Source organism: Sturnira hondurensis, unplaced genomic scaffold (assembly GCF_014824575.4).
Source record: "Sturnira hondurensis isolate 20B ecotype Veracruz unplaced genomic scaffold, ASM1482457v3 Scaffold0021214, whole genome shotgun sequence".
Taxonomy (NCBI): Eukaryota; Metazoa; Chordata; class Mammalia; order Chiroptera; family Phyllostomidae; genus Sturnira; species Sturnira hondurensis.
Window position 1 is genome coordinate 9052545 of NW_028093845.1, and position 21638 is coordinate 9074182.

Below are 21638 nucleotides of genomic sequence, written 5' to 3' on the forward strand. Positions count from 1 at the left end.
TTGCCTGGGCCAGGGAAATGGGCATGACTTGGACCCATACTGTAGCTGGTAGGTGGCTCCCCCAGTTAGGATGCCTGCACAGGAGTTTGGAAATGGTTTGCTCCACACCACAGGGCCATGCCGGCTTGGACTGACAACGACAGCCGAGAAAACGGGCGAGTGCTAGCAGGTGTAGCCAATTGTGGGAGGAGTTGGAAATGGGGTTGCAGAGGAGGACCCAGTAAAAGATGGATTTGAACTAAAAGGTGAGCAGCCCTGCATGGCAGGAACAGGCAGGAACAGGCAGGACCAGGCGGGACCAGGGGGGACCAAGTGGGACCAGGTGGGACCTTTCGAGACCTTGAGAAACAACACAGCTCAAAAGGGGGTGGAAAGACCCTCGCCCTCCAGCCAAAAGGAGGTGTCACGTGGTTCTGGATTGAGAACTGAAGATCGTGTGGAAATTGCTGATGGTGCTGGGAACCGCGGGAGGCCTAGCCAACTAAACATGGATTCCTGGGAGGAACTGGGAGAAGTGAGCTGCAGACTTCTGTTCGTTGTTTTTTTTTTTTTTTTTTTTTTTTTTTTTGCTTTGTTGTTGCTTTGGTTTCTTTTTCCTGAAAGGCAGTACTTGGGACTGGCATGCTCTGAGATAGGCCTGACTGGGCAAAAGAGGGGGAGGGGCAGGACTGTGTGCATTCGTGGGCATTCAAAGGGAGTGAGATTTACTGGCAAAATTCTGTCATTACTCTAAACCTTTTAATTAACTTTTAATTAAATAAGTCCACTCCTTTTTACCAATCTCTGGCATTAGGAGCCACAGTTGCTATTGGCACTGAGCAATAGAACCCAGAGCAGTAGACATAGAGGGGTCTGTTACACCCAGAGAATCTAGGTATCTGAAAAATGTGGTTCACATTTCATTCAACCTCTCAGTGGTGTTTCAGCTTCTAGGAGGAACACTACCCCTGCCTGTTAATTTTGCTAACGGCATTATTTGATGAAAATTTCTATTTAAGTGATGTGCTGGGGAGAAAGTGATTCTCCTCAAATAACCTAACATTTCTATGAAATTTTACAGGAAAGGATTTTTTTTTACATGGTAAGCAAATTCAAAATACAGAGACGTGGAAAGTAGGACTTGCTTCACTCCGCGGGGCCAGCAGAAGAGCTGGTGCCTTTCCTGAGTGTGTACTTAAGTACTTACATACGATTCACACCTGTTCATCTGTTGAGCACCGTATATCCTTAACACTTCATTGGTTTAGCTAATTTTCCATTAGTTTTAATTCTGTAAGAAAAATACCTTTTCAAAATGGCATCTTTTGAGTCATGAGTCCTGTCGCTCACTAGGTTAAATCATTCTGTGGCTGTTTCATATAATGACAACCTTCCGACAAAAGTGTTAATAATTTGACCCCATTCATTTCTTTCAATAAGTATCTATTGCAAACATGTTGGGCTAGATGCTGGGTATATCTTCTAGGTTCTCCCTCCAATTCTCATTGTTTATTAAATATTTACTCAATGCATTGACATTCCTTTGACTATTAATTGGAAGTTCTCAAAAACACCACAAATTTCTATTTAAAATATTGCTATTTATTTACTTACCCTAAATTGGAATAACACAGGATGAAGAGTAGGAAGCCTGTTGTTGTGTGATCTTAGACAAGTCCTTTCACCTCCGTGGTCCTGAGTGTCCTCCTGAGTAAAGTCAGCAATCAGACTGGGAAAGTCACTAAAGTACCTCTGGTTCTAGGACTTCATACAACAGTGGATGGTCATGATTTAACCTGAAATCTTTTCTCAAATGGCAGTTATGCACCTCACAATTCCCGTATGATATTTTGATTCTAGCTTTCGCTGACCAGGAGGAGGCACAGATTACCTGGGGTGAATGCCACAGCCCCAGACCCAGAAATTACTTCTATCATAAACTATGAGAAACAACTACTTCCTCCATGTCCAATGTCAACTCAATTTCTCACCCAAAGGTTAACTATTCTGTGGCCCAAATGTCAGCTGTGTGTCTGGCCGAACCTCCCATGGCTGGCTCTGGCTATCAACTGAAAGCCAGTCAAAAAATATTTGGATGCTAAATATTGACTTTGGGGCTTTCCCATCCAGAGGGAGGGATCGAATATTATACGGATCAGGCCCTAAAGCCTTTCCAGCCTAGTCAGGTTTCCACTGTAATTGTGATGCTATAAACTGGATAGTAGCTGCTTTAGTGCCGTGTGCTTCAGTCCAGAAGTCTAGAATGATCTGAATGGTCCTGGGAGAGAAAGTTTTTGAGGCCTTCCCAAACCTCGAGCTCAGAGCTACCCCACCCCCCTCCCTGGCTGCACACAGCTGCTTGCAGTCAGCCTAACCTGTGTTGAACCTTTCTTGATATATATTTAAATCTGCTGCTCTTGGATTTGCGGGGTTAGGGGGAAATAGAAGAGGGGACAGGAAAGTGAAAAGGAAGGAAACAGGGGTCTTTGTGGCTTGTGTCCTCACGGGGTTATTACCTGGGTAAGTTTGAGAGTTCGTTCAGCTTGTTGTATAGACTCACAGTGCTTCTCCGGATGAGAGAAATGATCCGCAATATGTTTAACAGTAAAGCCTGGAGCATTACTGAAATCAGGTCTGTAACTTGGTCAAGTCCCTGGAGAGTAGATTAATCAGTCTCCTCCTGCCTCTCACAACTCCCTCACAGGCCCTGCATTCCAGGGCCCTTTTCCTCCCTCAGCTTCCTCCCGCCAAAAAGGTCCCCATCTCTCATCTTCCTTCTGGATCACAGTGTGTCTATGGGTCTCTCTCTCTCTCTGAATCTCTGAGTGCTTCTCTGTCTGTGTGCCTCTCTCCATGACTCTCTTAGGTGTGTGTCTAAGTGTGTCTCCTTTTGTCTGTCTTTCTCTCTCTCTCTCTTTGTTTGGATCTCTCTTGGTCTGTGACTGTGTTTGTTTCTCCTGTGATTCTGCTCCTCCCCACCTGACTCCTGAAATGAATATAATGTTTCTAAAAACATATGAACCACTGATATTTCCAATTCTGCTGTTAAAAGTTACAGTGTCAATACAAATGTATATTGGTAGCAACAGTAGGAGATCTGAATTTGGGTTGTAAACACACAAGGCAGTATATAGATGATGTATTATAAAATCATATGCTCGAAACCTCTATAATTTTATTAACAAATGTCACCCCAATGCATTTAATTTAAAAATTTTTATGTATGTTAAAAAGGAAAACAGAATTGCTTTCTTCTTGGTGTCTCCCATAAAAAGATGGGGTCTGGATATTCTCTTTTCAGGCTTGGGAATATATGGTTGGGAGGGCTCAGTTGACAGCCACAAGGCATCCCAAATTAAGCCTCTGTGACTGGGCCCCCAGGAGGCGATACAGCCCTGGGAGTGCCGCAGCTGCAGGCACTCAGCTGCCTGTGCCCTCGCTGTCTCTGGGCCAGAGGCACTCAGCTCTACTCTGGAGCCCTTCCTTTCAGTGGGCATTTGTACTAAGGCAGCACAACAGATTTCTGGGAACAGCATAAACTTCGGAATTAAAGGGCCCCGATGCACCATCCTCACTCTGCCTCTCCCTCTGTGACACTGAGATTACAACTTAATTTGTCCTCTTTCCTTTTCTTTATATATAACGAGAGCACGAATGTGCCTCATGAGATTTTTTTTAAGGTTTTTGGGACAGTGAAATGGTAATGCATAGTGTAAGAGTTATTGAGTTTTGTTTGATTTAGTTTGATATTTTGTTTATTAATTCTGAGGTGCAGTGCTTCTCAACTGAGGCAATTTTGTCTCCCAAGGGATATTTAGCAGGGTCTGGAGATGACTGTGGTTGTCACACTGGAGAGGCATTACTGGAACTGACCGGATGGGAGCCAAATAGGCCACTAAACATCCTACAATGCACAGGGCACTCACCACATCAAAGAATTATCCGCCCCCAAATAATGCCACTGGTGCAGAGTTTGAGAAGCCCTGTTTAGGATGATGGACTTTTTAGAGTGGTTTTATTTATGTAATTAATGTATCATCATTTTATTTTCCTTATTTTATTACTTTTAACATGCTTTTTCTATCAATGTACATTACATATTTTGTCTCCTTGGCAATCGGGACCTAAGGCAAGGGAAGTTGCCCACTTTCCAGCCTTGGGCCATGAAGTTCCTAATATCTGTTACATTGATAAACCCCTCCAAATAAATATAGTATGCTATATATTTCAATTGATTTTAGAGAGAGAGAAAGGGAGAGAGAGAAAAACACTGATTTGTCATTCCACTTATTCATGCATTCATTGGTTGACTCCTACGTGTGCCCTGACCCCGGGAGCAAACCCACAACGTTGGTATATCAGGGTGATGCTCTAACCAACTGAGCTACCTGATCAAGGCCCATACTATGCTATATTAAGTTATAAAAGGATTCACAACCCCCAAATCCTCCTCATGATATGGCAATTATAAGTCCAGTGACAACATCGCTCAGTTTATTTATTTGACCATTTGAAAATTGATTAATTTTGGTAAGGCACTATGATAAGCACTAAGAAGACAGAAAGTAAATGCAGACATGATCTCTGCCACTAGGAATTTAGAAATAGAAAAAAACAGAAGATGAACAAGCAAAACATTATTCAAACAAATGCATAATGTCAAATTATAAACAATGCAATAAATGAAAAAACTTTCTAAGATTGAAAATGACTGAAGGGAACTTATTTAGAAGCTGGGAAGGGGTGAGAAGGGTCAAGAAATGTTTCTCTGACTGAGGACTAAGCTGTGACCAGAGGGAAGAGTAGAATTTAGCTGAAAAATGAACTTTTGCAGAAGAGTAAATAGCATGTGGCAGGGTTCTAAGGTCAGGAAACCTTGAGCCATTTCAAAAGCAAAGATTTTGGAATATCCTTGTCTCCTCATCTTGAATCATCTCTATTCTTCATGAAAATTACTAAGCATATCTGCCTACAGTTTTCATTCTTTACAGACAGTCTCACAAATTGATAGGTTTTGTTCATTGCTCTTTCTCTCTTTTTTTGTGGAATATATATAATCGAGGCAAATATGTTCATGAATGTGATATGATCATTAATGATAAACCCCAAATAAAGAAAATTAGAGCCAATAAAATCATGTAGCTAAAAAAGATACTCAACTCCCTAATTTTAATATATATGTATATGTGTACATATACATATATACATACATGCATATGCATATATATATGCATATGCATGTATGTATATGTGTGTGTGTGTATATATATATGACTTCCATGAATATCTTCCCTCAAGTTATCTGTAAAGCTAGGACTAGAACCCAAGCCTCCTGACTCCTAGTCATTATCTTGTCTTTATTTGGGATGCAGCCTTGTTTTTATTCAGAGACTAATAAATAAGTTGACCACGCAGAACATCCCCTTCAAACAAAAGGTCAAAATAATGTCCATATCCATAAAAATTGAATTTTACTTTTTAATAGAGAACATAATACAGAGAAGAGAATCTATTTGCCAGAATTTCTTCTGTGCTACATGTGTTTCATTTGGACTCAGATCTACCCTGCACCCTCTTAAACTTGCTTATGCTCTTGCTTGTTGGGAGTGCGGGTGTGAGGGGAGCTAGTAGCAGAGTCTCATCTGCATACACTGTATCAACAGATTTCCCTCTGGCTTCTGGCCATTTGGGTAGCACTGGCAGGGGGGATAGAAGGAAGAGATCAAATATTTATTAGCTCAGGCTGCCTCCATGCAGGGTATCCATTGGATGGCTTGCTTGACCGAAGTCCTTCCCTCCTTCCCTCCCTCCCTTCCTCATTATAGTTTTTTTTAATCTCCTTAAACTACCCCAGCTGAAATGCCCATCTGTTACCCACACGTCCTCAGTCTCCTATCCCCAATAGTAAACAGAACAGAGATGTCATTATTAAACAACTTTCACATTAGCTGCTCACACATACACAAAAGTCACAAAGTACAAAATACCCCTCTATTTCAGATTTGAGTTGTATCTTTTATTTTTTAAATATTTTATTTATTTATCTTTAGAGAGGAAGGGAAGGAGAGAGGGAGAGAAATATCAATGTATGGTTGCCTCTTGTGAGTCCCCTGCTGGGAACTGGCCTGCAACCCAGGCATGTGCCCTGACTGGGAATCGAACCGCAATCATGTGGTTTGCAGGCCCACACTCAATCCACTGAGCTACACCAGCCAGGGCTGAGTTGTATCTTTTAATGCCTAGAGATCCCTCAATGAGTTGAGGCTTCAGTATGGCCCCTTTTACTCATTACCTATGCATTTTCTCAATGGGCTGGGCCTTTGACTAATGTTTCTGCGGCCTCCTCATTGACTATTTCTCTTGGAACCAATTGAGAACAAACCTCTCCCCTTTGGATCCCATTGTATAGGTTGAATGGTATCCCCTCCAAAGATGTTGAAGTTCTAACCCCTGGTACTTGTAAATGTGACCTTATTTGAAAAATGGAGTCTCTACAGATATAATCAAGTTAAGGTGAGGTCATATTCAATTAGAGTAGACCCTAATTTAATAAGGGTAGTGTTCTTAGAAAAAAGAAGAGGAGGAGAAGGAGAGAGAGGAAAATACCATGAAAATGGAGACAGAGAATGGAGTTATGCATCTGCAAGCCAAGGAGCAGCGAAGATTGCCAGCAACACCAGAAGCTGAAAAATTGCATAAAATAGCTTCTCCCTTAGATCCTTCAGAGAGAGCATGACCCAACCGCCACCATTTCAGAACTCTCCAGTTCCCTTCTGCATGAACTTAGTGCACTTAGAGTCCATCTGTGGGCAGCTACACAGAAACGATCACGGGGACCTTTTGTATGTTTCCATTTCCAGACAAAAAATGTGTAGAATTGAAGATGTTAGAAAACATGTTTCTTAAGGGCAGTAAATAAACTCATTTTGTTATAGTTGCCTCCAACATAGGGATTCCCATCCAGGGGTGACTTTGACCCCTCCCCCAGGAGGGGACATTTCAGTTGTCACAATTGTAGAAGGTTGTTACTGGTATCTAGAAGGCAGGAACCAGGGACGCTGTTAAACCTCTACATGACCCGAGGCAGTCCCCCCCACAACAAAGGGTTATCTGGCCCGATATGTCAACAGTGCCAAGGATGAGAAATTCTGCACTAGCATCTGCCTTAAAGATGCTTGCTTCCATCTTGTCTATTGAAAGGGAGAAATGTGTTTGAGAAGCAAGAAGAATTTGTAAGAAATAATTCACCAAGTACCATAAAAATATTTGTTCCGCTGGGTTCTATTTCAGAGCGACAAAGTTCTTCAGGAATTACCCTGAGTTTTTTCAGAAAAAATAAGTTTATGTCCCCCTTTCAGCCAGCAGTGCATTGTCCCTTTAACACAAAATGCCATTTTTATGTGAATACCCTAATCTAGAACTAAATGTGCAAACTTTTAGCACAACACATTTTCTCTCTTGGTACCCTGCTTGTCTTTAAGATAATTGGTTTGCTCCTTACGGCTCAGGCATGTTCCAGTTCTTGCATTCTGCATCCTCTCTTTCCTGTCTCTGCTCTCTGCACCCCTGCTCATTACTGGTTTTACTGAGCTTTACAAACTTTTGGACTTTTGATAAGATTAATCTGCCGAAATTCTAAAACATTTTAAGAAAAACATAACTAACATAAAACGTGTAGGTGTTTTTTTTTCTCGAGCCTCTACATAAGCTCAAAGTGAGTCCACTTTGGCTAAGCTTGAATCATTTGGATTAATACGTTATCTTTCCAATCAGAATTTTAAATGTCCTGCTGTGCTGTCATTTTCGTCTTTCAAGTAAGAAGCATTGTTATCCAGAATGTTATTTTGTCAGAGATTTCTTGTTATATTTGAATTTCTACTTTTTGTAACCATTTTCGTTTGGACTTCCTAAAAGAAAAGCTAATAGTGGGCATTGTAGATTACCATATCAGTTCTATTTTAGAAGGAAGAAGACTCAGTTTACAAATGCGATTGCCGAGTTGAGAGAAACTAAAAAGGGGGGGTAGGGGAGTTACCTATGTACTGTTGTGTCACTGGTTTACTGTCTAATTTTGGGAAATCTGATCCTTGCAATTGAATGATTTATCTCCTCATGTTCAAAACAGAGATGATACAAGTGTCAAAAGCCCGCCATTCATAGTAACCGAACTGGAAGTGTATCTTCTGTGCGGGTTGGAATGGCTCCTCTTCATCTCAGATTTTAATGCTGGAGCATGAAGAGCTGTTTTGGGCTACAGTGTCTCTCTCCACATCGGATCAAACCACAAACGGACCCAGTGGCCCTAATGGAAGACAGCTAGAATGTATGAAAAGGAAGATCTCCTACCCCTCTCTATCACACAGTGTGAAATAATGACTTTAAAAGCTGACTAACTTCACACGCCTCCACTCATTAGGAGCACAGCATTCATTCCCTGTTTGTCACATCATCACATCGCCAGAGGCCCACATGAGTTTTCTAGCCAACAACAATAGGAGATCCGTTTCTTTTTGGAGAAAGCATTAAAAGATTTGGGCGAGGACTTGAGTGAAACATTTTTTAGTAACTACGACCGATTTGGAAGCCAAAATGCAACACTATATACTTATTGACACTCTTTTAATAACCATCAGAGTAGTTGCACTGTCGGAAGGCAGACACCAGAACTTCAAATATGCAGGAGTCAGCTCGATGCTGAGACAACATGTAAGGCTAGAAATATGGCTTGTATGTATTAGAACAAAAAGGAGGCCAGCAAACTTTGTTTAATATCTAAATTTAAATGACAGGTTGTTGATCCAGAAAATATGCAGTGACGATTATATTTCATCAAATCAAAGACATTGTCGATTGTAAGACAAGCTGCGAAAGTGGGAAAAAACTTTCAATTCATTGTAAGACCATATTCGAAGTACATGTGAAGAAGAAAACTTGGTGCCAAATGAAATAATGTTTTTAAGTACATGGAGCATAAGAGGCATCTCAGTTTCAGTTATGCTGACATGTGAAACATGGGCATCTTACAGTGGAGGAAATTCGGTAGGTCACTCCGTTCATGTGTCCTTCCTGCAAGTTCTTGTGTGGCCTATGACCGACACAGGCCGATGTCAAAAAGCTCAATTATTTTGTCTTTGGGTTGTTTAGTGCTTTCTCTGTGGAATGCTGTTCTCCCAATATTAACTCAGCAAAATCTTCATACTCCTTGTCCTCTCCCACATGTCCACCTGCCTGCCTCTTCCTAACTCTAACCCTCTGGTAATTTTCCTAGTAGATCCTTGGCCCACTCACTGGCCAGGCCATTCATTGGCCATGGCCTTTGGGACACTTCCCCTTTCACACAGTGTGAATGACCCCACCTTACACGCACAGTTCCACAGATCAGGGAGATTTTCTCTCCTCACCCTCTTTCAAGACCTCCTCATGAAAGTGGCTGCAATGCAGTCACTATTCATTTCAGCTGGTGTCTATGCATTGAGCTGTCTCATCCACTAAGGAAGCTCAGGTTTTCTCCTTCTCCTCCTTAGTCACACAGGAGTTTCTAAATGGGGGTGATCTGAAGGAGGGGCATGGGAGCAACGGTAATGGGTGATATGGGGATCTGGCTACCAGCTCGCACAGTGTGCTTGTGACCTCTGGTCCTACTTTGTCATGATCCCAGTTGTGCCTTTCCACCTTACAGTAGACTGCTGATGGACCCACCCAACTTTTTGAATTTGTAGACAACACACAGCTTATAATGAATAGTTTTGGACACAAGGGTGCTAGGCACCTCATGGTCAATTATTTTATCTCTGCCAGGGCCAAGTAATATGCCAGAAGTTATTTTTCAAAAGGCATTTAATTCCTTTTTATGAATGACATGACTTTGCTCCAGAATCCCAGAAACCTGCATCATAATTCTCCAACAAAGTCTTTCTGTGAACTCCAAACAGCCTGTATTTCAAAATCAATACCTCCAACATCATACAGCCCATTGGACCATATGGCCTGGGTAACGGGGTTGTCTAAATCATAGCCTGGAGTCCTACAGGTTCCTGTACTGCTCCTGGTCCCTCTGGAAGCCGGCAACACTTTGTGCCACCTGATATATGGTCCAAACAGTATCTCCATGTGTGAAGGGTGCTGCATCCAGAATGCAAAGAGGTCACTAGATACTTTGCTCCATGCTTGTCATAGGAGATGCATGATACAGAAATGTGTCTTAATTGGGAGAGCATATGAGCGTGTTTCTGACCATGGAACCCCTGTAATCATCCCTGAAGTGACAGGTCTCTGAAACTTAAATCCACCCTTTGGGATGCACATACACACACACACACACACACACACATATATATATATAAAGAGTGACATATATACATGTGTGTGTTTGTGTGTGTATATATATATGTGTGTGCATATATATATATATATATATATATATATATATATATGCCTCTAATATACTACTATCATCTCTTGCTCATCCTATCAAATATTCATGTTATTATCAATGGAATATTTCAGTGTACTATGAAATACCCTGGTAATCCACATCTCTTTGGAACAATTGATAACAGCATATTTTAGGAAAAAAATTTAAATAAATATTCTGCCAATTTCATATAAATGAAAATTCTTCTGACTCTCTCCCCCAATCAAACACTGAAGCAGTATATATGTCAAATCAATAACCATATACTACCTGCTTGAAGCCTTGTTAATATTCTCTAGCAACACGTTGTACCATGTCTGGTAAAGGAACTACATGTGGGCTACTACTCAAATGAGTTCATAGAGTCCTCAGGAAGAAGTGGGAAACATCTTAGTGTTGGTATATACTTAAGAAAAGGGGAGTAAATTAAAGACACAGATGGTGGTTGGTGTTATGGAAAAAAATAAAGGAGGTAAATAGAATAGAGATTGACAAGATAGGAGCTGCTATTTTCTATGAGGTGTCAATAAAGAAACTCTCAACTAAAGTGATGTTCAATTAAAAACCTGAAGAAAGTGGATAAATCTATGGGTACCTATAGAAAAGTCCTAACTGATAGAATGATTGGCTTAGTGTGTTCAAGGTGGGCCACTGCGATTGGAGCAAAAAGAGCCAGGTGCAGAATGGAAGAAATAAGGGAAAGAGAGGGACCAGAGGGGACAGAGGGGAAGGAGGAGGGCAGAGATTATAACTCATGGTGAGGTTTTGGTCTTGGTTTTGGTTTTGGTTTTGGTCTTGGTTTCTAGATGAAAAAAAGCCTTTTAAGGATTTTGATCAGAGGAACATTATTATCCAGGTTACATTTTAACAGAATCTCTGTTGTGCTGAAATCACCCCATAGGGGGACAAGCGTGAAAACAGAGTTTAAGTCTTTAGCAGAATAACCTTTACAGAGAAAGAGATTTTCATATACTACTGGTTTGGGAGAGCAGATGAAAATTTAACCAAATGGAAACAAAATGTGGCAGGGAAAAACATGAAGGAAATTTCACTTGTTATTCTTTCTTCTATCAAGGAACTGAAAATTTAGTAGCCTACCATGTGTTCATTTTGTCTTGACTATCAAGAAGTTCAGAGCCAATTTTAAAGCTTAATGAAATCATTCATTACTGTGCTTATTCATTCATTTATTCATACGTTCAATCAATAATCATCTAGTTCATGGCTATATATGCTAAATATTGTGCAACAAGAAATAGTCCTGGGTATTGAAAATCTTAGCAATGACAAATGAGAAAAATAAATCTTGATTATTTTTCAAAAGATAGGTGTAATTTACAGAAGGATGTTTTTGTTTGCTTTGTTGCATTTTTCTTAAAATCTTAAAATAGTATTACCAAAGGAGACTAAGTGAAAAATTAAAATTTTGAAAAAATGCTACATATTATTTCAATACAAACTGGTTAACCTAATGTCAATAACTCATAGATTTTAGAATCACATTGTTTTTCCTCAGAAATGACCAACTGCTGAACTGAGTTCCTCTTGAATGGATGGTTTGTAAGTAGAACTTCACTCTGAACCATACATTCAGGATGCATTTCCAAGTGTATAAAATCATTGAGTAGAAACAAAAATTATAATTTGTTCAGCAACATTGCATAGGGAAATACCTATGCTTACACACTCAGACAAATTATATTATAAAACTAAGCTGTAATAAGAGCAGTAGAGTTGGAAGTGTTCTATTTTTACCCCGCCACCCACCTTCTTCCATCTGGCTAATTTAGAAATTGTCATGGTAATCCATATACATTCTTATACCCTATGATATAGTAAAATAATCAATGTTGTACCAATAAACCAGGCAATGTAACCAAGCATAATTAGATTAAGAAAGGAAATAAACAGTGTCATATTGCTTTTAAGACATTTAAAAATCTGAACATTGTTGTAGAAAGCCCAGTTCCTGGAATGAAAGAGCCAAATGGTATCTAGTAACTGGTAACTAGTTACTAGTACAAATGGTATCTAGTAACTAGCCAACTAGTTACTCAACGCAAAAGGTTCAGACTTCAGGGATTCAAATGTTACCAGAGAATGATTACTTGGAGGGGAAAAGTGAAGTTTCACTATCTAGTCACTCAAGAACTCTAGCAAAAATTAGTGGAAAACAATCTTCAAAATATACAAAGAACTCACATGACTTCATTCTAAGAAGACAACTAACCCAATTAAAAAATAGGGAAAGGACTTGAACAGACACTTCTCCAAGGAGGACATACAGAGGATCCAGAGACACATGAAGAGATGCTCAATATCGCTGGCTATCAGAGAGATGCAAATTAAAACCACAATGAGATACCACTTTACACTGGTGAGAATAGCTATCATAAACAAAGCAATAAACAACAAATGTTGGAGAGGGTGTGGGGAAAGGGGGACTCTGGTCCACTGTTGGTGGGATTGCAGACTGGTACAACCATTATGGAAAGCAGTATGGAATTTTCTCAGAAAACTAAAATTGGACCTGCCTTTTGACCCAGCAATTCCACTGCTAGGATTGTATCCTAAGAAACTTAAACACCAGTCCCAAAGAACACATGCACTCCAATGTTCATAGCAGTACAATTTACAATAGCCAAGAGTTGGAAGCAACCTAGGTGCCCGTCAGTAAATGAATGGATCAAAAAACTATGGTACATATACACAATGCAGCAGAAATTCTATGCTGCAGAAAGAAAGAAGGAGCTCCTACCCTTTGCAACAGCATGGATGGAACTGGAAAGCATTATGCTGAGTGAAATAAGCCAAGTGTTGCAGGACAAATACCATATGATCTCACCTTTAACAGAAAGCTAAACAACATAACAAACAAGCAAGCAAAATATATCCAAAGACACTGAAATAGAGAACAGGCTGACAGTGACCAGAGGGGAGAGGGGAGGGAATTTCATGGGAAATAGGGGAGGGATTTAGAGGAACATATATAAAGGATACATGGACGACAACTGAGAAGGGTGTAAATGGGAGGAGGGAGCACCGGGGGGTGGGATGGGATGGGAGTAATAGATAGAAAACTGTACTTGAAAAATAGTTAAATAATTTAAAAAAAAACAAAATTAAGCCTGCTAGATGTCACCAATGAAAATATTTAATTATCTATGTGTCTTACGTTGAGTCATTTCTCTAGGATTTGGGAATATATCAGTAGTTACTATCTTTATTTTGAAGGTCATCAGAAGGAGGACTTCTAAAAGAAAATTCTATAATTTTAATTGGGGATAGTATAAGAGCACTACCAAAATATATAAAATTTGGCATTTTAAAATATATTAGAATTATTTGATCATTTGTATTGTGAATTTTTCATCACACTTGACTATAGAATTATTTTTGTAGTTTTGATTGACCAATTTTTAAATAATCTCAATTACTTCACAACTGCTATATGTTTTTACAAACCACAATTTAAAAAATGTTTCTTGAGGTGTTTTTCTTCCTTTGGCATGTGATTCAAGTGATTCAGGTGATTATATAATATTTAAGGGGAAGATAAGTAGAAATACAACTAAATACCATGCTAAGATATTGGGATATAGTAGTGAATAATACTCCATAGAAATGTCTCAATTTTGTCAATGACTTCTGTCATGGTTAATTTTATGTGTCAACTTGATTAGGTTTGGTACCCAGTTATTTGGTTAGTACCAGGTACTAGAAGGTGTTGTTGTAAAAGTAATTTTTAGCTGCAATTAAATTTATACCAGTAGATTTTGAGTAAGTTAGCTCACCCTCCATAATGTGCAAGGTCCTTCTCTAATCAATTGAGGATCTTAACAGAAAAGACTGAGCTCCTCTGAGAAAAAGGAATCCTGCCTTCAAACTGCCTTTGGATTCAAGGCTACAACATCATTTCTTTCCGAGGCCTCCAGCCTGCTGGCCTACCCTACAGATTTGAACTTGTCAGCCCCCAAAATAGTTGGAGCCAATTACTTAAATGTCTCAATATATAGGTAGATAGATAGATGATAGGTAGGTAAACAGATGATGATGGTAGATAGATGAGATGATAGATAGATAGATAGATAGATAGATAGACAGACAGGCCATTTGTTTTGTTTTTCTGGAGAATCCTGACTAATGCAATCTCCATGACACTAAATTCAATGGCCATTGCTCATTCTCTTTCTCCTGAATCTATCAGCAGCATTTTAGTTCAGTGATAATCCCCCCTTTTTAATACAATTTACATATTTCCACATTAAGTGTCTTGCTTTACTGACCTAAACTTCAGACTCCATTATCTTCTATTAGTATGCAATCTCTGCTATAGCAAAGATTTTTGGCAATTTTGTTCGCTGTTAAATTTCCTAGTATCCAGGAGAGTACATGACATATAATAAATACTGTATGTTTATATTTTAATGATTTAAGATATTTGAAATAATTTGTTCTTATCAAGATGTGAAACTAAAGTTACCACCTGTTTCAGAAAATCGGTGCAAATGCCCTTGCCCTGGCTGGTGTGGCTCAGTGGATTGAGTGCGAGCCTTTGAATCAAAGTGTCACTGGTTTGATTCCCAGTCAGGGCACATGCCTAGGTTGTGGGTCAGGTCTCCAGCTGGGAGCACGAGAGAGGCAACCACACATTGGTGTTTCTCTGCCTCCCTTGCCCTCTCTCTAAAAATAAATAAATAAAATATATTTTAAAAAACTCTTGAAGTCCAAACTCCTGCCAAAATAGCTTAACCCTTACTCAGTCACTCAGTTTGATGCTATTGTTTTTAGGAAAGAGTTTACTGAAACTATGGAGAGAACAGGGGCACCCAAGATGGACCAGTTACAACCACCCAAAGTAGTCAGGAACAGAGTGAGTAGTGACTCTGCTCCCAAGACCAGGAAGAGTGAATGAGGTGAGGCAACACTTACTATTGCTTTCTTGACTACACAACAGCCTTTCATCTTAGGAGTGTGGGCACCACAAATACAAAAATGGAGTAAGATTGTGGAAACTAATGTACTTCAATAGTTACATACAACAATACATTCTGGACATATTAGAATATTATTTGAGGAAACATATCATCTTAAGGCCTTGATTTGACTCAGGGCATAATTACTTATCCTGTATAATCGCTGTAGTAACTCTTGTCTTTGATTTTTTCCTAGATTTTAACATACTGCCATCTCATGAGCTTTTGAGCAATCTTGCGTGAACCAAAGACCACCTTCCCTGTTGGATTATATTTCTACACAAAGTATGTTAAATAGAATGACAAAGTGTTCATTCCTTACTTGTTATTGATTTGCCATTTTAGTTGAGAGTTTTCAATCTTCAAAATATTATTCTAGAAAGAATCAGTGATTAACACCAGTTAAGTATATCATAGACAATAATGTAAAATCTGTAGAATATAATAATAGTGTTGTGAGTTTTATCATTACTCATATCTCAGTAAAATATTTTTCAAAACATCAAAATTAATTGTGTATATATAGCTAGTCAAATTGCTCAGCCCCCCCCATTGATAATCAAATTACTGACACAAAATTTTTTAAAATAATTTTCTATATCTGTATAGGAGTTGTATTAATACCTACTTTTTCTAGTTATAAAAGAAATACCAAAAGCCATATGTTGTCACCTATAAGTGGAACTTAATCACCAAAACAAACAAGTGAGCAGAATACAACCAGAGACATGGAAATAAAGAACAAACTGACACTGACCAGAGGGGAGGTGGGTGGGGGATAACAGGGGAGAGAGAGAAAGGGGCAGGCCAAGGAACATGAATAGAGGACTCGTGGGCATGGGCAATGGGGGAGGGTTGACTGTGGGAGTGGCGGGGAGAGCAACGGGGAAAAAGGTGGGACAACTGTAATGGAGCAATAAAAAATCATTGACACTTAAAAAATAAAAATTTTAAAAAACCTTCTCACTGTAAGAAATTCTAAAAAATATTTTGAGATGGCTATCTGAACTTAATATAGTATACCAGAATTACGAAACAGCAGTGAATCAAGACAATTTTTTCAACAACAAAAATGTCTATTGAGCATTTTTACTATGTGCTGTATATTTATACCTTCATTCACAGCTGAGGAAACTGAAGCATAGAGAGGTTATGGAACCTACACAAGGTACATATGTCTTGGCTGCTTGGAGGGGCTGCCTTTTCAGGCTCAAGTCCCTCAGTTACATTCTGAATAATTAAGATTACTGGGTTGCATTATCTTTTGCTTTCTTTTCTTTTCTTTTTTTCTTTTTGCCTATTAACTCAATTAGTAGACCTGCACACTGCGTGATTCATTTTTATGTTTAAGTGACTCTGTTGGAGACTTTTTTTTACTTGACAGATAATTACTTTGAAAATTTCCCATAAGATAGTCCCCAATTAGGAGGTATTAAATTCATTTCTATCATGATCTTTTTAGATTGACCATGGTACCTTTGAAATAGTTGGGAAGTACTCTTTCAACTGGCGAAAGTTAAAGCCTGGAAAAAACAGCCACACACCATGGGAGATAATTTTTTTAAAGAAATAAAGACAGAAAAAAATGAAAAATGAAGGACTTGAGACAAATCTTACCTTGAAGTCAAGGAAATGTTGGTACCAGTCCATTTTCAAGATCTGGCTGAAGAGTTGTCTGAATAAAGTGTCAGTAGCCCATGCCTTTATTGTGTTTGTAATTGAGCTCTGAGCTGCAAGGGGTGGAAAAGAGTTACCTAAACATCTAAGAAATAATGTAGCTTCCTTCTGTTTGTCAAAGCAACCTTGAAGTCTTACAATTTGAAATATAAGTCTTAAATTCTTTTTGTAATCTGTTGTAAAGAAAAGAAAGCATTTTATCATAACCCTCATTGCAGAAAAAACATTCCATACTCTTTTTGGATAAGGGAGGGAAAAACTACAATTGAGTTGTATTACTTCATGCACTATCCATTTTCATATGGTTACAGAACATTTGCCAAACCAGGTTTTATTTTATTTCATTAACAAATTCTTTTTCTCAAAAAACAATTAAAATTTATAAGGGAAATAAAATACAACCTTAAATGAGATCTTATATACTGCATTTCTTACAACAGCTGCCTCTATTTCATTTTAAATTAACCTAGCTTTGTGCAGAACCTTTGGAGCTGACCTTATGAAACAGCAATACTATTGGTCTTAAAGCACATGTTTCCAATTTTATATATCTGAGATAGCATATCTTATAATAGCCAAGAAATGAGGCTGAATTATGCCTGAGAAAGAAAAACTTTGTGTATCACTTAATATAACGTTGACATCGATATGAATGTTACCTATTGAAGGGACAGAAAACTACAGGCTTTATCTCACTCGTGCTTAATCCACCATTTCTACTTTCTAGAGAGCCCTATTCAGAAACATAAAAGTAGAGCCCATAACTTTGATATCTGAAACTGATTGACAATTCAAGCCTGGTAAAAAGAAACATTCTCATCTTAATTTCTATTTCTTATACATTTTATGTTTACCTGTAGTCCCTTTCTTCTATGGAGCTTAGAGACTCTTACATACACTAGTTGGTGAGTCCTTTCAACATCCTTATGAAATAGGCAGGAAATTCCTGTTGGTCACAACATGAATGAAAACAAAGTCAGACCCTATTATTTACCATGGAAAATTAAATTTAATCAATTGTTTCACAGAAACTTTTAATTAGCCATTCTTCTCTGATGAGAACCAAACGAAAGAAAATCTTCTTAAATTACAGTAGGGAGAATATAAGATAGCAATACAAATGATGTTTTGAATGGAGAGAGTAAAAATGAAATTGGATTAGATTCATTAGCCTACAGCATGCATATGAATAGTGGAGCACAGGGCAACAAGCAAGGGTTGAGAGCAGGCGGGGCTACAAAGCACCGTAAAACCTTCTCACGCATCTCTTCTTCCCATCTCAGGACAGTCAGTTACTTGTATTTGGATAATTGCCCCAGAAGAACCCAAAGTCTCAGGGAAACATTCCTCCTGTGTCATGGGTTTCACGTGGGCGGGCACTACAGCTCCATGATACGACAGCTTACTGTGAGTCATAGTTTCTCATTTTGGAAGAGGGTAAATTGATGATAGATTTCAGATACCATTTTTACATGGTTTGTCCCAGAAAGAAAGTAAATAATGTCCATCTCAAACTCTTCTAAATTCATGAAATTCTATGTCAATTAAAACTACATATTAGCAATTTTTCTATCAATGTAAGAGAAAGAGGGCCATTGTGGACAATCCTCCTTTAAGGAGACTGTCTAAGTGATTATTGATGAATGGTGAGTCCAACTGGGTTTACTGTACAGTGCCTTAGGGGCCTCTCAATAGATTTGTAACATATTTATTAACTCTCCTACACTCAGTGAGCAGCCCTGGCTCCGAATCTCAAAGAATCTACTCATCCCTTTTATTAATCTCTCCATGGTTTTCCAAAATATGCTATAATTTGCACAAATTGTTCAGTGTTCACCATTACCATTCCCTCCACCAAAGCATGGCTTTAAGTGATTTAATACAGTCCAGGTATATCATTTGTCCAACTGCTAATTTAAATTTTTTTTTTATTTTAGAGACATTGGTAAAATATATTGAATTCCGAGCCCAAGGGAAATGTGTTGATTTAACATCAGTCTGTCTTTTAACATTCCCAAAAGTATCAAAGCAGCAGTCTATTTTCAAAGTTTTGGGTTTCAAATCTAATATAACAAAATTTTGTGGAAATATATATATTCACAGATATATATATATGTATATACATACATATATACATACATATATATGTATGTGTATACATATATATATCATTCTAAATGTCAGGGATTATAAATATGATTAAACTTAAGTGCTTAACCTAAATTGACTCTTATTTTCAGAATTTCATGTATTCTCAGAAACATAACTTTGTATTGAAGCTTTAATTAGAAACAACAAGTGCTGGTGAGGATGTGGAGAGAAGGGAACCCTAGTGCACTGTTGGTGGGAATGCACACTGGTGCAGCCACTGTGGAAAGCAGTATGGAGATACCTCAAAAAACTAAAAATGGAACTACCTTTTGATCCAGGGATTCCACTGCTGGGATTGTACCATAAGAATCCTGAAATACCTATTCAAAAAACATATGCTCTCCTGTGTTCATAGCAGCATCATTTATAATAACCAAGTGCTGGAAACAGCTTAAGTGCCCATCAGTAAATGAGTGGATCAAAAAACTGTAGTATATTTACACAGTGAAATTCTATGCACCATAGGAAAGAAGGAGCTCCTACCCTTCATGGCATTGTGGATGGAACTGGAGAGCATTATGCTAAGTGAAGTAAGTCAGGTAGTGAAAGACAAATACCATGTGGTCTCATTTATAACAGGAACCTTACAAACAAAACAAACAAATGAGCAAAATAGAACCAGAGGCATGGAAACAAGGAACAGACTAACAGTGACCAGAGGGGAGAGCAGAGGGGAAGAATGATGGAAAGAAGGGGCAGGGCCTAGTCAAGAAACATGTATGGATGACCCATGGACATGGGCAACAGGGCGGGAATTGATTGTGAGAGCAGGGGTAGGGGAGCAGCAGGAGGCACAGGCGAGCAACGGGGGGTGGGGGGGGGGAGTTGGGACAACTGTAACAGAACAACAGCAAAATGAAAAACAAGTTTTTCTAGCCATAATGCTTCATCTTATTTTGCACATATTCGTTTGAAGTGAATTTTTATGTACTGGTATATTCAGTTCATGAATTTATTCATTTTCTGTTAAAAATAAGAGATTTACTCTTACTGCCTGTGGCTGGAGGATCATCCACACTTTGATGCAGACAAAAGAGCAAGTTGAAGTAGGACAGGAAAAGAGTGGCACTGAAGCAGATTTCCAGTGACAACTGCTTTGGGGGATTCTAGAAAGTTTTTGAATGTGACAATGTTGAACTGAGCTACACAGTGGAATTTGCTATCTACTTACCACCAAAGGCAGAAACTGCAAACTGCCTTGTACTACATTGGCTGTCTGGTTTAACCTGCATAGAACAGAATTTTGTACCAAAATCCAGCTATCATCAGGCCACCCTAGAACCTGGCCTTGTGGTCGTCGCTCCAGACACCACCCCTCAGGCTGCAACATTAAAGGACATGAGAGCTAGGACTTTGGCACTGGTGCTGGGTCTTACATGGATGTCACTGAAGATCCTTGGAAAGTGAACTACAGGATGTACTCATGTAACAGAGGAGCTTCCCCAACTCACCAATGCCAATTTTCCAGTAGACCCCCAAAGGATGTCTATTTTTGGCCACTCCGTGGGAGGCCATGGAGCTCTGATTTGCACTTTAAAGAATCCTGGAAAATACAAATCTGTGTCAGCACTTGCTCCAATTTGCAATCCAGTGCTTTGTCCTTGGGGCAAAAAAAAAAAAAGCTGTTAGTGGATATTTGGGAACAGATCAAAGTAAATGGAAGGCTTATGATGGATGCTACCCATCTTGTGAAGTCCTTCAGTTGGACCTACTAATCGATCAAAGAAAAGACCAGTTTTCTTTCAGCTGAACAGTTACTACCCAATACGTTTATAGCTGCCTGTACAGAAAAGAAAACCCCTGTTATTTTTAGATCACAAAAGAGTTATGATCACAGGCACTACTTCTCTGCAACCTTTATTACTTATCACATCAGACATCATGCAGAATACCCGAATGCTTGAAAACTTCAGATAAGAGACTCTCATCAGGATTACAAAAATTGTGATAAACAAAATTGCAAGGAAAAAAGATGTCAAAACATTGTATATCATAATGCTAAAAATGCTTCATTCTACAGTTAAATCACCTTCTGAATAAATATGAAACTTAAGAAAGAAGAAATGTATACATCTTATTTACAAAATTATTCCACAAATATTTCACTGCAATGAGATCCAAATTAGGGTCATTGTCCTGCTAAACTTTGTCTGTCAACTCCCTGAAGAAGTGATGCACCCTACAGGGTTACGTTAGCTCAGCATTCCAGTATGGTGTCCAACACTGATCTCAGATGGGAAATGCCCAAGGGGACTCCTTCCTTCTCTTCCTTGTTACTCGAATGTGAGTGACCTCAACAGTTTTTAATCTTTGCACTTTCCCTTCAACATTGCACATGACAACCAAGAAAGGTCTTTCTTGGCACCAAGGGAAATATTTAAAACACTTGACCCTTGATCAGTAATTCTTTAGAGGAAAGATCTTAATCAAAAAGAAGAAAA

The 21638-nt window shown here is 38.8% G+C and overlaps 1 pseudogene; it reads left to right on the forward strand.

Annotated features, from left to right (window-relative positions):
- The first annotated feature begins 259 nt into the window (after positions 1–259).
- LOC118977145 (S-formylglutathione hydrolase-like) lies at positions 260–21101 on the forward strand (annotated as a pseudogene).
- The last annotated feature ends 537 nt before the right edge of the window (positions 21102–21638 follow it).